Here is a 14004-nt window from a genome sequence, read left to right as displayed (position 1 = left end):
AGAAACTTCTCTTGTGCCACTTGCCTCTCTGAATTCGTCCTAGGATGAATAAGGGATCTAAGAAATCTCCAAGTGGAACCAATTACAACAAGTGGAATGACACTAGTCAAACCCCATGGATGACTCACACTCTTGCCCACATCTATAAATGGATCTCCAATTCAAGAGATCCAGAGGCTAGAATATTGTGAATTGCAAGGAAGTGCTAATAGTTTGTAATTGAGGAAGGATCATTGTATTGTTGGTGTGATCTTGCTATTTCATGAGGTGAAGAAGGATTGAAGCTGGGAGGATGATGCTGGATCAGACAAATGGGTTGTAATTCTCCCTTCTATTAATAAAGTTCTTCAATTTTTCTTCCATATGATTGTGCAATTGTGAATGTTGTCATTTGTGAATGCTATCATTTGTTCATTATATATCTGATTATGTAATGTTTATGTTGTAATAGATCATGATGCTTTGACGGTTCTTTGTTGCTGTACTTGTGCAGGTACTCTCCAAGCGGGTTAAGTATGGGGAGGAGTTGCGGGATCTGTCAAAGGGGAGACAGAGCAAGCAAGCGATTAAGCAGAAGTTCCAGGTTGGTTCCATTATCTTTCTCTTATCTGTTACACATAGAATAAATCGTTGAATTGCTTTAAACTGTTGTTTCTAGGGTAACTGCCAAACCTAGAGGGTTAGCATTCCTTAGGAATACTAGTTTTCCCAGAAACACCCTGGCCCTTGCACTTTATGCACCATACCTCATCGCGCACTTCTGGACGAGCCCTCCTGTCTTGTTTCAAACTCTGCATCTATGGACTCCTAGGTTAGGATCTTGCATTGGAGTCTCATGCAATCTCATCACAATCTCCAAAGCTTTAGCCTGAGTGGTTAGCCTTTGTTGTGCTAACGCGTTCCATAGATGCGGTGTTAACGGGGCTACAAACCATTCGCGGTGTTTCCCATCTATTAAGGTCATGTTCACTTCATGAATTGTGCACTTCAGTCTTTGATCCAACTCCCATGGGGTTTCACCTAGTAGCATTGTGATTTCCTTGAAGCTAATGATCGACTGTGCCTCTGATTTTGGTCTGCTAAATTCCTTGTTTAGCGCAGATTGGATATCCTCTATCCCCACATTTGGATTGTCATTGGAATACTTAATGTACCAGGTCAGCACGCGATCTTGCAAAGCGCTGACCAATGTTGCCTTCTTTATATTGTTGTCCATGACACCTTGTGCTTCCCATATCGCTTTTACCATGAACCAAAATTGGTTCGGATCTTCATTTCCAACTCCCTTGAATACTGGTAGCTTTATCGCGCTGGCCATACTACTTCACGGTGGGGGCAAAGGTGGTATGGGTGAAGTCGGGGGTGAAGATGGTGAAACTGGTGGTGGCGTGGGTAGGGGTGGTATGCGCGGAATTCTCTGCTTTATAAGATTAATCAAACTTCTTGGTGAAACCTGCGCGAGCTCCTCTTCGCCTCTTCGTGGAGGTGAAATCAAGGGGATAGTTTCTAGTTCTAAGATCCCTCTGTTTCTATAGATCTCCCCACTCCGCGTAGCCCCAAACATTAATTTCTTCGCATAACCCGCTTTTCAAAGATTTAACGTACTTACCTCATGGTCCTTTGAGGAAACGTTATTCTGCCTCGCTATAAATGACCAAATTATCTACTTTGAATTCGATGATGAATCCCCCTATGATTCGATCCAGCCAGTGATTGACAACATGCATGATCCTATCTTTCGATGCTTCCAGTCTACGCACCAACTCTAGAGTCCACACAATAGGTTTGTCGAGTTTACACCTTCCTTGGCTATCTGCTAGCCTCGCGATCCACTTGTACAACTCAGTAGGGAAGGATGCAAAGAAAATTTCATGGATTTCTGTATATAAGTAGCAATCTAACCACTCTTCCTTTGATAATCGCGGATTCCTGTTTTCTTGTGCCGCGAACTCGTGAATATTTCTGTCCAACCACTCTTCAATTCCTTTCTTTGTCAGATTCTAGTGATATGACATCAGACATCTTTATGCAAATCCCGAACCCGTCAACGAAACCATTTGTTGGCTTGTTGTGGCCTAACCCAAGTTCAGAGTTAATTTAGCCCAACAAATCCCAATACTATTGGCCCTTTCGGCAACAGTCCACGGAGCGCGGACTGAGGTCTCACCCGAAGTAGTATGTGAGGGTGCTAGAACCAGGTTTCTGCACCCTAGAGATGTTTGATGATTTCGACTGGTCCACGATTTGACCCTGCACGCAGGTTGCTTCGCGCACTTCCCTGTACCTCGCAGCCTGATATACTGCCTTCATGCAGCCCTACCTAGGGGCTGAGCATCGTGTTCTACGTTATTACCCAATGCCTTACTAGTATTCCAATTTTAGTTAATTAGCTTTGCCTACTTGAGTGCTTTAAGTTAACAACATAAACCATTCATACAGGTGCGCATAGTAAATAAACAATATATTTGCGAATTATATCAATCATGCATTAACCCAAGAACATATACACAAAATTATAACAAAAATTCTCTTTATTAATTCCTTCCACGGTGTTGATGCCTCAAAAATCGTAGCACCAACATTGGGGGATAACCACCTGGTCCAGGCCTTAATGCAACTCCTTTTCCGTTTGGTGTGGTGGCTCTGACTCGATAGTATGGGACCAGTTTCCCAATAAGGTATGATTTGATGAATGGATGCTTTAAATGTATAAAAAAGATGATAGCTGGTTTAATCTATAAGCTCTAAAATATACAAATATATCTATATAACCCGGGTAACTTCATAACAATGTGATTCTTGATGATTCCTAGCAGACAAATGATAATATAGATTATTCACTCACCTACAGAAAGATGCATTTAAAAGATGATTACTTTGCATAAGAATTTAAACAAAGTAATGTGAAAACATATCTCATAGCATAATAATATTAATCATTAACATATGTATATGAAATTAACAATTCTAGATCACTCAAAAGCGAAATAATACAGAGTTGTTTTAAACATGAGCATATATCAACAATAGTAAATCAACGGACTACTTGATTACATAAAAATAGATGAAAAGAATAATGGTAAAAGTACCATATACGTTTGGGCCTCGTTATGCAAATAACAGTCTGGTTCAATCTTCTTATTCTGAGAAATCCAACAAAGATACAAAAATGCAAGTCTTTAAGAAAATCCTTTACAGCAAGTCTGAACCTCGATCGAAAGCTTTTATAAAAAATAGATTAAGAAGTGCAGAAGTGAAAACTTCTCAAGTATAGTTTTATACAAATTGAGGACCCTTTCTAAAATGACATGAAAGGAAGGGTCTTTATAGTAAAATTAAAAACAAACTATGCATAAAAATTGCTGAGAGTTGTTGGAACTGTCTTCATCAAAATATGGGATTTGAATTTCAAAAATAGAATTACGATAACCTTTGAAGAGATTCATTGCATATATTTTTTCTCTTATAGCTTCAACCAACAAATCGAAAGCATAGTTTGGATCTCTGGAGGATGACTCAGCCTGGAGTGTAACTGACCTGCGTATGTGGCATCTGAGAGCTCGGGCATCATTCAATCAACGACATCAACAAGGCACTTGATAGTCATCTGTTGACTGTGTGGTTTGACCAAAAAGGACCAATGCGCATCCCAGTTAATACTTTGTACTCTGTTGAGTTGTTCTTCTTTTGTGTCCAAATCTAGCTTCCATTGATTCTCTAAGACTTTTGCCTTTGGAAGATTTCCTAGGGAACAATCAAAAATTAGATTGGCACTATATAAGTTATCATTCACCAGCTCAATAACATTATTCATTATAGTTCTGGCCCTGGATGTAGCTCTTTTTGTCTTTATCAATTGTGTTTCGCATTCTGCAAACAATATTTCTTTATGAGATTCTTCAATTTTAGGTAATTTAGCAGCCCTTCCATCTTCAGTGCTTTGCCAGGAGAGATAATTTGTGACTTTATCGTCTGCATCTTCAAATTCTAATCTGGTATTGACTTCTTGGTCAATCAATGATTTTGTTGTGATGCATAATGGATCAATAAGAGATATTTTCTGGCAGAGTAGATTCAGCGGTCGAGATAAAGCTTTATTTTCTTCTAAGGCTTCCTTCTTAAATTCTTCAACCTTAGGACATTCTTTGAATTGTTCTATGGAAAATTGTAGCTGTGTGATTTGCTCTCCCTTAGGTTTTATCTCTTGCCGATGTGTCAATTTAATCTGCTCGAGTTCTTGGGCCAGCTGTCATTGTCTTTGAATGTCTTGCTGGTCAATTTTCTATTTCTCAAGGTTCAACTGTTCTTGAAGCTACTCACTCTTATGTTTCTCTACCACTACCTGTTCTTCCAGTTGTTCAATCCTTTGTTTTTCTACTACTGGTTGTTCCTCAAGTCGTTTAATCTTTTGATGTTCTACTGCCAATTGTTCTTCAAGCTGCTTAATCTTTTGATCCTTTTATTTTATCAATTGATTAACTTCAGTTGCTTTATCAATTGTAGCAGCTGTGTATGCCCTTGCAAATTGAGATAGCTTGGTCAAATCCTTAGCAGGATTGACTTCTGACTCTTTCCATATAACATTCATGAATTCAGATTGAGGAGCAGTGGATGATGTTTGGTCTATTTTTCTCTTTTTCTCTGCCTCTTGACTACAACCCTATGTTTTGGGCTATAAAACACATCCAAGGGTGGAATTTCCCCAATGTTCAATGTAATCTCTCCTCAAGGATTTTCAGGGATTATTTCTATCTATTTTTGAGTTATGTCTTTGCTTGGTGTCTCTTGAACCATAATATCAGGAATGATGGGCCATTGTGTTTCTGGAGGTGCTGATGTGATGATGTTTTGAGAATCATTCTGGCTTTTGATCTGTTGATCAATATGCTCCCATTCTTTAATTAATATGGGATCAATGTGAACATCGGTGTTTAGTTATTCATTGGGCTTATTACTTGTTTCAACTTCTCTAGAATTCTTTTCAATAACCTACTCTCCACTGTGCTTTTCTTGTTAAATGATTGGTGTAGTATTTAATAAATCTAGAGGTACTGTCAGTAACCTCTGTGTCCTGTATTTAATGCATTGGTCCATTTTCTTGGCCTCCAATTTGAATAACGCCAGGTGACTTACAGTTGAGAATAACTCTACTGAAGCAAATAGGTCATTAAATTCATCTTCCTCGTGTATGAATTTAGTAAGCTTCATTTGAGTGGTGAAGTTGAAAGCGATCTTATTTGGATCATATTGTCTTTTAGGGATGACAATTAAGCTGAGATCCTCTGTCTTCTTTGCTTCTTTCTCTTCATGTTTAAAGTCATGTAATCAGTAGGTGCTGCAGCGAAGAGGAAAAGCAGGCCATAACTGTTTCTAGCAGTCTTTAAGATTTTTAGTCATTCCTTTTTCAACCATCTGATAGGCTACTTCCTTGGCTAATAGCTTATCTGGAATGTAAAGTGGAAGGACATGAGGATCTGTAATGTTGCCAAAAACCTTGACATAGGTGAAACTTTCTTCCTCGAACCAATTGTCGATTGAGGTTAAATCAGTGCTAGCCTTGTCAGATAACCGAGGGGCAGGTTTATTAAATATGGCTTGATGGATAGGCAGGATAAAACCATGGAAAATTCTATACAAATTATTCTTGTATTCGGACTTCCATAAATATTTATGGTAAGTATGAATGGGGGTTGGGTCCTGAGCAGTCCATTTCCATCCTAAGATGGGGAAGTTGGAATTAAAACAAATTGTATCAACTATGTAAGCACTCATATAGAATGGGAGCACAATTTTGGCAGAGACATATATGTTCCTCCTATAATCCAGTATTTGACTAGCCATTTTGTCTGACAAGATAGTTTCCTAGTCCATAACGAAGGAGTTTATCGCTTCTTCTATCAATGGAACCATTTGAATAGAATACCTAGAAGAATTAGGGCTTCCAAGGAGTCTACATATCATAGAAACAACATAACAATATGGAGATGCTAAGGAGTCCACAGAATACATACCGGATGATTCATGCTTGTGCTTGTTAGGAAAGTGTCTCCATAGCCTAATATGGTCTGACTAAATCTGATTCTCCTTCATGAAGGCTTCCAGGAATGCTTTGTTGTAGTGCTGCTGGGGATCTGGCAAGTGATACATTCTCTTTAAATCTTCGGGTTTGAAGGATCCAAACATCCTTCCATCAGCTGTGAAGAAAGCTCTATCCGTTATGTTAATGCTCTCGATTACCCATCTTACCATATCATTATATGGTAAAACCTTTGCACAGGCTGCTATTCGATGGCGGAAAGAGCTAGCCAAATCGTTGAGCATGTTTTCTGATCCCTCAGCTCCATCAATTGTTCCTTCTTCTTCTATCTCCTTCAAATCTTCTTTTTCAATCAAAGCATATATGCCTTCCCATGAGATCTTACCATAGCCTTGAAATATAGTATCTGAGATTAACACCAACTTTCCTTGTCCTTCTTCCACTGTAAGGGGAGTCTTTGTCTTTCAAGCTTTCTTAGACATCTTTGACTGACTGCGAAATTCTTGATTTACTCTACAAAATGAGAAAGAGGAGTGAAACAAGAAAAAAGTTTGAAAGCAGCCAATACAACTAATTACAGACTAAAATTAGAGTAACGCGCATTAGATGCAAAGGATTTCTTATTGTACATTGCCGTGAAGAATGAAATCGTAAAGGATTGCGATCATAACTGCCTCTTAATGTTTTATTGTAACCCCATAACGTGAAACTTTAATGCCGAATTAATATATATCGCATTGCAAGTTTTCCAAGGGTCCTTTTAGAACAGGTGCCATAACTTTACGATTTTGCGATTGTGATTGCATTATTTTAACATTTATAGAACTATCACATATCGCAAATCGGGAGTTACAAACGCTGTATTCCAAAGATTTCTTTGAATTGTTGCGATTGCGATGAGTGATGAGCTATCACATATAGTTCGCATTGCAAAGTTTCAATGGAGGAGTTTCAATGCTTCCCTACGGATCGGCGATATGAGATATGCGAAAGCTTTATCACATCGCAAAGTTTCAATGTAGTGCCATAACTTATTCGTTAGGATTAGCGATATGCGAAATGCGATAGTTATATCGCATTACATATTTATAAATGGATCATTTCACTTTAAATCTTTACGATGAGGAATTTTGCAATGACCTTGATCGCATCACTTATTTTTCTAATGGATGTATATTGGCCTTCGGTGATTGTGATTTGCAATGAGTGGTTCCAAAAAACTCATAAAAGCAATATTGCATGAAAAGTATGAAAAATCTATTTTACTCGAAAGGTTTTATTGCTTTTTATCTTCTAAAGGGGGCCCTATTTTCTTATTTAGCATCTTTAGACTAAGATTAAAAATTAAAAAAGGGGGGGTGGGTTGTTGTATAGCACAAAAATTTGCGATTCACTGGAAGAACCAGTTATCTCTGAATAAAATAAAGAAATTTCTAACGCTTTCTCAAGTACAATCAATTAAGGAAAAGGGAACTATTTTGGAATTGGTTAGATAAAATTTAACTCTGAATAAAGCAAAGATATCAATTTTGCAATTTCTTTTACAAACCCTTATCATAAATAAAAACATTATTTAGTTTCTTCAAGCTTCGATTGGTTTTAAAAATAAAGTAGGGGGCTCCTTCAACTTAGCTTTTAAATTTACTCTTTTGTCACAGGTAGTGCCACTGCTTCCAGCAAACCTCTATAGTCTCGATAGGGTTACCTTTTAACCATCAATTATTCATTGTCCCATCCATCTAAGATTATAATCTTTTAAAGATAAATTCAGAAAGATATACTTACACACACACACACACACACACACACACATATATATATATATAAGCCATTGCCCTGGTTTGGTAGCTATAAAATGACAATGCCATTCATTGGTTGTAATCAAACTGAACAAGTTGGCTCGTGATGAAACCCCTTGTCTTATTATTATAAGCCATTACCATGTTTTGGTATGCAATATTGGTAATGTCAGCTTAATTAGTTCCCTATGATCATGGTAAGTAGACTCGTAATGAGACCTCTTATCTTTTAAATCAGATATATTTTAGAATTACACTCTAAAAAATCATAAATCTAGTGGATGAGGTGAATACTTGACTCCTTAAGAGTTTATGGATGACAATTATAGAGTTTTAGATGCTTAGTTGTAGGAAGTCTTTACTTTTATATAAATAACCTTTCTCAACTGATAAAACTTAAGAATGATTCAATGTGTTTTCAAGGTTTGAAAGATTTCACAATTTTAAAGAGTATTTCAGAGTTTTATGTTTTTTTATCTAATTTCCAAAACTGTAATCATTTCCTTGAAAGTTTATACTTTTAAAAAGTAAGTATTCATTATTCTTTCAAAGCAGTAAAAAGGCAATGATTATTATTCACAACCTGATTTCTAATAGAAAACAAAATTTGCATAAAAATATGTACAGATAAGAAGGGGTTACCTCCTTAGGGAAAAAAATTCTTTAGGATAAGTCCATTCACAGGAAGAGAATCTCTCTTTCCTGATAAATCTTGTAGTAAAAATGTTGATGAACCTATCTTTTCAACAATCTGAAATGGTCCAAGCCACATCTTCTGAAATTTGGTATGCTTGCCTTTTTCTTCATGTGCTTTGTCCCATTTTAAAATGAGATCACCAATCTTTAATGTTTTTGAATCGGCTGAACTTGCATCAAAGGAGGATTTAATGAGTTGCTGATGTTTAGCATGAGTAATCTTGGCTTTTTCTTTTTCCTCATCTAATTTAAGAATTTGATCAAACCTTAATTGAATAGAGGAAGAAGGATTTTCTTCAATAAATTTCACTAGGGCTAGAGATGGGAGAGCTAAATTTGGTGGAATTACAGCTTCTTTCCCATACACTAAATTAAAAGGAGAAGTACCTATGGAGGCCTTCTAAGTTATACAATCTTCCCATAATGCAAATATTAAAGATTTATGCCAATTCTTTTGGCTTTGATCAACAATTATTTTAATAATCCAGATGAGATTTTGGTTAGTTGACTCTGCTAAGCCATTTCCTTGAGGATAGTAATTTGTAGAGTATTTTAACTTAAAACCTATCTTAAGAGAAAATTCAACTATGCTATTTCCAGAAAAATAAGATGCATTGTCAAAGATAAGCACATTAGGTAAACCAAAGCTTGTTATGATGAAATGATCATTGAATTCAATAATAGCATCAGAATTTGCTACCTTTCGTGGAATTGCTTCTACCCACTTTGTGAAGTAGTCTATGGTAGCATGTATCTGTGTTGCTTGGAAGAATGTGGAATGATATCTCCTATAATATCAAGCCCCCATTGTTCAAATGGTTGCTCAATGTTAACTGGTTAAAGGAAAGGCAACTTTCCTTTGTCTCCCACTAGCAGTTTGGCATATCTTACATTTCCTCACGTAGTCATGGGCATCTTTAAACAAAGTCAGCCAATAATATCCAGCATGCATCATTTTGTGGGCTATAGTATTTCCTCCAAAATTTCCACCTGTTGGGCCATCATGGAGTTCCTGCAGAACCGTTTGTGCTTCAGCTTTTTCAAGGCATCTTAATAAAATCGAATCATAGTTTCTCCTGAACAACACATTATCAATGATTTCATAATGTTTGGCTTTTATCCTCAAGGCACGTTTGTTTTTGTAACTGAATTTAGGGGGATCATATCCATTTTTTTATGTAAAAAATCAGATCAGCATATTGAGATTCAGAGTCATTGATACTTATCTCGTTTATTTGTATAGCACTATTTGAATTTTCATGATCTAGTATAGTGGAAGCTCCTGCGAGTAACCTGCAAAAACCCTGTCCCCTAACAATTTTCACTGGTTTAATATCAATGTCATATTCTTGTAAAGTTGTTACCCAGTTAGCCCTTTTCTCTCCTACTTCCCTTTGAATCAGCAATTGTCTCACTGCAGAGAATGGGACTATTACTTTAGTGTGTGTTTTTAGGAGGAATGGTCTAAAATGTTTGAAAGACTTAAATACAGCGAAAGCTTGTTTCTCAACTTCTCCGCACCTTGTAAATTAGAACTAATGAAAGATATAGGTGCTTCCATCTGCTGATCATTGATCTGTGTTAAAATAGTAGCATAAGATGATTGAGTGGCTAAAGTGTACAAAATAAAATGACTAGAAAAATTCGGAGTATTCAATGCAGGAGCATTAATAATTGCTTGTTTGATTGATTCAAAAGCTTCCCTTTCGTTATGTCCCAAGAATGATTGCATAAATTTCTTATTATGTGGTAGAGGGATATCTAAAATCTCTTTAATCCTATCAGGATCAATATATATGCCATTCTTGAATACAATAAATCCTAAGAGTTTACCTTCATTAAGAGAAAAGAATGATTTTTTAGGATTTAAGGAGATCTCATATTTTTGCAATGTTCAAAGATTTGCTTTAAATCTTACAAATGGCTCTTCATCTTCTTAGAATAGACAGTTATGTCATCTAAGTAAACAACGATAATTTTATTGATCAAACCTTTGAAAGCTATGTCCATTGCTCTTTAGAAAGTAGCTCCAACATTTATCAAACCAAAAGGCATTTTCTGATAAGCATATGTTCCCCATTTGGTTCTAAATGTAATCTTTAATCTATCATCTGGGTGTACCAAGATCTGATTATATCCTGAAAAACCATCAAGAAAAGACATTAATTCTGAGCCAGCTACTGATTGAAGTATCTGTTCCATGGTTGGTAATGGGAAATTATCTTTTTGACAAGCCTTATTAAGATTTCTAAAATCTATACAAATTCTAATCTCACCATTCTTTTTCCTGACAGGTACCAAATTTGAGACCCATTTCGAATGTCTGACAGGAAATATTATTTTGGCTTTAAGGAGTTTGTTCAACTCTAATTTGATTTGACTCTCAAGATTAGGGTGAATTTTCCTTAACTTCTGTTGGACAGGTTTTTCATCAGAAATCATTGGAATAGTATGTTGAATTATAGAGGTATCATAAGTTTTCAGATCCTCATAATTCCAAGCAAAAACATTTTTATATTTTCTTAATAAATTGATAAAGGCAACTCTTTCATCAGGTGAAAGTCGAAGTCCTAGATTGACATTTTGTGGTTTGGCATCAATGCCAAGGTTTATTAATTCAAATCTTAAGGTTGAACTTTGAAGCTTTGAATTAGTGACCCTTTTGAATCTATCCTTAATATCATAAAGATCTTCCAGTTTCACCACATATTTAGGAATAGGATTTTCATTATGTTTTTGCTTTAATTGTAGATCATGTTCATTTTCATCAATGATTTGATCTTCATAAGATTCCTCAGATGTTAAGAAATTCAAGATATCTTGATCATGATTGAACACACGCCAATTGGTGACATTATCAGGGATGGATGGTCTAAAAATTAATTCAACAGAAAATCTATCTGGACTATAATCATCAGATGGGAGGAGCCTAGAAGCTACATTAGCCAGGAGATCTGTTGCTGCATTTTGTGATCTGGGAATAGGAGAGATATCAAATGCTAGAAAATGAGAAATAAGATCTTGAGCAAGTGATTGATAATGTTTGAGGTTTCGTGAAAGACAATGAATAGAATTTCTCACTTGTTTTATCACTATTTCAGAATCACCAAACACTTTCAGATATTTCACATTAAGACTTATTGCTTTATAAAGACCTTGAATCAAGGCTTCATATTCAGCAGTATTATTGGTACATTCAAATTCTAACCTACATGATAACATTGTTTTTTCTCCTTCAGGACTGACTAAAATACATCCTGCTCTTGCACCATCATTAGATTTAGATCCATCAAAGTATAAAGACCAAAATAAAGGCTTATCTATAGGTTTATCTACAGTTTTATTTACAAGCTTATCTACAACATTAACACACTTAGAAGTATCGGTCTGTGAAAAATTCTCAACTTGTGATGTGACATTATTGACCAAAAAAGGTGATTGTTGAGCATCAAAATTCCCAAAAAATGATTCAGCTAAATAGTTTCCAAGAATATTATTATTGAAGGCTATTGGTTCATTATCTTCTTCAAATTCAGTCACTATGTGAGTCAAGTGTTTTTCATAGTCAATCCTAATTTGATTTGGCTTCCCATTATAAGGCAACCACATGTGAGACCAATCAGTTGAAATATAACCATGAAGCTTTTCATACCAATCTCTGCTAAGAATTAAACCATAAAACTCAGGGATGTCAGCAATTAAAATATCAATTGTTTGAACAACCCTTGGATCAACAGATAGTCTGATAGTAACTAAATTTATTTCTCCTAAAACTTGAACCTTTGTTCGATCCAATTGAACAATATGAACAACAGAATTCTGAGGCTCAATATTTAACTTGGAACAAACTGATGCTGGCATTATATTTGATGAAGCTCCTGAATCAATCAAACAGTTATGCAAATTTCTATTATAAATTTCATACGTTAAAAGAAAAGGAGGAGTATGAGAATTCGATCTGTCCCTAATTAAAATGGCATTAGTAAAATATACTTTATCAGATGGTGGTCCACCCGATCCTTTGGCAGCCTTGGATAATACACCAGTTGGAAGAGGAGAAGAAGGTACTACATTTAATTCTTTAGGCAACAACTTTTGCTGATGTTTGAGTTTGCTAAGTTCATATAGAGAAATATTTGCTCGAGTCTTCTTCATATCTTCAATTATGTTATAATCCATGAGGTCTGAAACTACTAGAGTTTTTGATGATGATGGGGGATTGGATGAAGATGATTTCGTTTGGGGTTTTGAAATTGGAGCTTTCTTCACAGGAACTTTCTCTTGTGTAACAAGAACTGTTTTTTTCCTATTTTGAGTTGACTGATTAGGTTTTATGGGACCTTTACTTCGGGTACTTACTGGTAGTGCTTCTTTTTCACTTTCATCATCAGAGTTGGGTAAAATAAAGTACCACATTCCATGACATTCAACTGTTTCTTCCTCCTCTGTTTCTTCAGCTGATAAGAATGTATCTTCTTCTTCCTCATTGTCTAAATCTGATTCTACATTTGATATAGTGTTTGGAGGCTGAGGATTTGTTGTTTGATTTCTTTTGAAATTCCTAAAAGGTCTTTTTGTTGAAGATTCAGCTACTTGCTTTCTTATCTCTACCATCTCATTTGACATAGTTTTAAGATCCTTTTGTAGTCCTTCCATATCATATGGATCTTTGTTTGCTTTCTTCCTTGCTTCATCTTTGAATGTAACCTTTTTAGTTTTCCTATCTTCTTGTGCTGTTTTCTTGTCTAGAGCTACTATTCTTTTTTCAACAGACAATGCTTCTTTCAAATTTTCTAAAAGAGTTGGCTTATTTGCTCTATCCACAAAAATAGCCATATTAGAGGGTAATGCTGAAATATACCATTCAATTTGTACATCTTCACCAGGTCGTGATTCATTTGGGATTTTGCACAATAATTTGTTAAATCGTGAATTGAAATCTTTGACTTTTTCATCAGGTTTAATCTTGATATTTGAAATATCATTAATCAAGACAACAATTGTTCGATCATCACCAAATTTGGACAAAAATTGTTCTTCAAACATGTTCCAACTAGTGATAGATGTTGATGGTAGGGAAAAATACCAAGAACCAGCTGACCCTTGAAGTGTGTAAGGAAACAATCTAACTACACAATCTTCCTTAGTAACTCCATTGAGATTGATGGCTAACATAAAATTATTTAGGTGTTCTTCAGCTGATGATCCATCATCTGGATTGTATTTAGAAAGCCATCTTTCATGGTGTTTAGGAAGATCATGTAAGGGTGCTGGCATCTCCACAGCTCCAGGATTTGTCCAAGGTCTTTGTGCCATATGAGCTTGAGGAAGAGTTCGTGTGGGTGATGGAGGTGTTTGAAGTGAAGATGAAGGCGATAGAGTAGATGAGGAGGTAGATTGAGAAACGGGGATGATGATAACAAGATTTGAAGGAGAAGAAGATGTTTGTGGAGGTGAACTGGACAAAATCTC

The sequence above is a fragment of the Pinus tabuliformis genome, chromosome 5_1 (genome assembly GCF_031772625.1).
Source record: "Pinus tabuliformis cultivar Carrire ecotype Pingquan chromosome 5_1, CPIR1, whole genome shotgun sequence".
Lineage (NCBI taxonomy): Eukaryota > Viridiplantae > Streptophyta > Pinopsida > Pinales > Pinaceae > Pinus > Pinus tabuliformis.
Note: the sequence above shows the minus strand (reverse complement) of the source record.